This window comes from Pygocentrus nattereri, chromosome 11, assembly GCF_015220715.1.
Source record: "Pygocentrus nattereri isolate fPygNat1 chromosome 11, fPygNat1.pri, whole genome shotgun sequence".
In the NCBI taxonomy this organism is placed as follows: domain Eukaryota; kingdom Metazoa; phylum Chordata; class Actinopteri; order Characiformes; family Serrasalmidae; genus Pygocentrus; species Pygocentrus nattereri.
The window spans coordinates 31,530,964-31,534,823 of record NC_051221.1 but is presented as its reverse complement, the minus strand read 5'-3'; the positions used below and the strand labels follow the sequence as shown (position 1 = coordinate 31,534,823).

At 41.8% G+C, this 3,860-nt stretch overlaps 1 long non-coding RNA gene across 1 annotated transcript; it reads left to right on the top strand.

Annotated features, from left to right (window-relative positions):
• Nucleotides 1–706: 706 nt before the first annotated feature.
• Nucleotides 707–2,468, top strand: LOC119264242. The gene is made up of 2 exons (XR_005130902.1): nucleotides 707–1,187; nucleotides 1,315–2,468. It is a non-coding gene; the product is annotated as an uncharacterized LOC119264242 (long non-coding RNA).
• Nucleotides 2,469–3,860: the final 1,392 nt, after the last annotated feature.

The window sequence follows — 3,860 nt, the reverse complement described above, 5'->3', positions numbered from 1 at the left end:
AAATATGAGACTCGGTGTGGTGAGCCTCTTTCTCATCATATGTCCCACATGGTCTTGCACTTGAGAGAGAGAAAGAGAGACAGAAAGAGAGAGAGAGAGAGAGAGAGTGGGAGGGTGGAAAAGCAGCAAATCCAGGGCGGGAGGAGTAAAGAGATAGAGAAAGAGGGAGGGAGCGAGGGAGTGAGTGTGACATACAATCCACTCCTCCCCCAGCGCGCAGACTCTGTAGGCACTCTCACGCCATTCTGGAGCTCCGTGCAAACATAATCCCACCAAACACAGAGACAGCAAGATAGAAAGCTACATACTTGAAAGAAAAACAATAAGTATCTGCCTGTGCGCAAACCTGCAGTTAAACACTGCGAGAACAAGAACTTTGTTCTGCTGCGACTATTTCCGAGTAAATGGGTCTCTGTGGTCCTTTTTAGAGTAGCTGCAAAACATTCAAACATATCCTGTGAATTTCAGCATTGCCCAAATTCATACTCCTAGCCAATGACACTGCAGCAGAAAAGCTAGGCTCCTCCTCTTCCACACTGCTTCCCTCACGTGCCCTCTCTCTTTTTTCCCCTCGCTTAATCCCCTACGCTTCCATCCATCTACCCCACCCACTCAAATCCCGCCCTGCTACAATGATAGAGAGAGCAAGCCAAAAAAACGCCAAAAATATCTGAACTAGAACCACACCTTACTAGAGCGCCGCAGAACAAGCCTTGCATATTCATGCTTTATCGAAGTTTCTTTTGCTAACCTCCTTCAATGCTATCTTTCTGTCCCTCCCTCTTTCTCAGTATCTCTCACCCTCTTCCTTCCTTTTCACTGTGACTGACAGTCAGTTCTCTCCACTTGGGGTCGATTACTGTAATGCTACTGTGACCAAAACAGAAAAAAGGAAAAAAATAATTTGAAAATTCTAAAACTAAACTTGCCTTATATGCCACTCAATCCAGAAAACCTGGGTGGACTCGGTGCTCGAACTTTCCCCCCCCTCCCTTCTCACTAGCTCTCGTTCTATTGCCCCCTCTCTCCTGCTAAAGTAACGGGAGTGGAGAGAGAAGGGCAAAGACAGCAGACAGTAAAACTCTCTACCCGCTTTTGTGGACTTCTGTGATGTGTTTTCATGTCCTTTTCTCATCTCAGTGATCAAGATCTGATGAGCCTGAATATGAGAGATTTTAAAGAAAAAGGTGGGGGAAACTTTATTTTTGCTTTTCTTTCCTGTAGCGACTAGATGCAGACTGTAAATGCCCTGTTTTGGTGGATTTTAACATGGCTGCTACTGTAGCTGGCTTCGCTGTGTATTTGTGTGTATAGGACTGTGGGGGCGCACCCAATCCCTTCTGGACTGACTTCGGTTCGGAAGGCTGCTTCGTGTCTGTCCTCACACACCACACACACACACACACACACACACACACACACACACACACACACACACACACACACACACACACACACAGGCTCTCAATTCAACCCAGCCACATACTTGGGGGGCAGCGTCTGAGGATTTAGCCCATGTTACCAAATGGAACAGTAAAAGAGAACGGGCTAAAGCCCCATGCAGATCACCTTGCTTTCCGGAATGGTGTTGAACCATAATGTTCTACAACAGCATGTCCTTTTAAGAGACAAGTAGTGACCCAGTCTGTGACGCGGTTCTCACTACGTCACATCTCGCCACAGCTCCTAACCAATCCGCAGCCTGATTTTCTAGGGGGCAGATAAAATATACGTATATATATTTAATTGCATATTTTCAATACACACATATGTTGCATGGTGCCTTGCGCAAGGGTCACCTGAGGACAAGCTTCTGCTCACACACTGCCAGGCAACTACTAACATCTTGAGCTTCAACATGGCCTGGCACATCTAAATACTTACTGCAATAGCAGTAAGTATTTAGATGTTAGCATTTGTATTCAAACGTTCGTTAACGACGCTCCGGACAACAAAGCTACTCATCTAATGTGAAGCTTGTGTACTGTGCTTTTTTCACATTCCTCCGTCAAGCATACATGCAAATACAAGATAAACAGGGACACAATGAAGCAAAAGAATGTTAAAAAATAGCTAATTGCTAATGCTAATTCCACACAGATTTCTCAACAGGCAGAGCAGAGAGTTTGGGTTTTAACTAGGCCAGAGAGCATCAATCGTTCCTTCAGAATACTGGTTACATGGACATACAGTATCACAGCACTGTGCTTTGACCTACAAGTACGTTGTACCATGCGTTTTTATAAGTTTTTTTTATATATAGCAAACAAACCGTAATGGACAAATGCACTGTTCACTCATAAGCATTCAAACCAATCCAGTCTCCCACACTCAGGCAATGTATAACACAAAATGGCCACTACCGCCATCTCACAGACACAGTCGGCTAACCCTTTACTGTCATTGAGGAAAACAACAACACTGAACATACTGCGATTTTCAATCAAATAAAGCTGATTCTGGAACAACGTCTGTGTGTTTTCCTTATCCTTTTTTATGATACTATTGTTTTCTAAAGTGAGGTAACAGTATTGTACCCACGGGTGACAGAAATTCAGTAAACCTGGTTATACTTTATACTGCATGCTTAAGCCAGTCTGGAAACAGATACAGAATTTCAGAGATAGCCTAAGTTAATATTCTCAGTTTATTTCATTTTACTTTTAACACTGTAATTTTACAGTAACACAATTAAAAGCATTTCAAGTATATGCATAACTGAAAAGACTAAGATATATCAAGTCTAAAAAATATATTTATATATCTTAAGAGTGGTATCTTAATTGAAAAAACATTGAAATTTTTTAAACCGTCCAATTTTTTTCTTTAGTGTGTATAATAATATAACCATATGCAGACCTGAACTGCCCAAATCTGTTCAGTCTGCAGTTCTCCACCTCAGAATCTCTTTTGCAAATGAATCACATAAGACAAGATCTGAATGTCAGCCTGAGACACACTAAGTTGGACTGGACATTGTCAGTCTGCACAGCAACAGGGAGCTCTCGATAAAGCTTTTGAAACAAACGGCCAAACAACTAAGAGTAGCCTGTGTACGGTGTGAGCAAAGCATTACTATCTAGTCTCACACGCAAACAGGAAAGCATTCTCCTGTAGACATAATCATATATAGTATCTACAAAACGGCAATTTTACATATTCATATATATATATATATATATATATATATATATATATATATATATATATATATATATATATATATAGTGAAAACTCATGACTCAGGAAGATACTTTTTTGTTACTCTGCTAAGGATAATAGTAATTATTGTGTTAATTTAGAATATACTTCTACACTATATTCTTATATGTAAAGTCCACCCCCTACAATGTATATCATGAAAAAGCATTTTTAACTGGTCTACAATACCGTGCTTTGTTAAGACACCCTTCATATCTATAACAACATCTTTATTAAGTCCAACTATCAATCACTCCAATTTCCTCGAGCTCCACTGTGACGGATGCCAACCCGACTTCTAGGAAAAAGGCCGACCCAGGCCTTTTCAGATATTCTGACCTCTAACCTCTGCACGTGCCTAAAGGACTGCTCCATTACTCCCCACTGGGTGAGACGGGAAGGTCATGACCCCTAGGTCAAAAGTGTTACTCAGGGGGCTGTTCAGAACCTATTGAGAGGCTGTGGTGCTTGTTTGATTTGACAAGGTAAAGACTGCACACATTAAGTGTTGCAGACAAGAGGGTCAGCCCCTGAGGGATGACCTCTGAGACCCCTGACAGCACTTCTTATTAACAAGCATTGACCTGCGACCCTTAGAGTCAACCAAGCATGACCACGTTCTCGCTCCCTTCCGCCACACACACACACATACATACTTA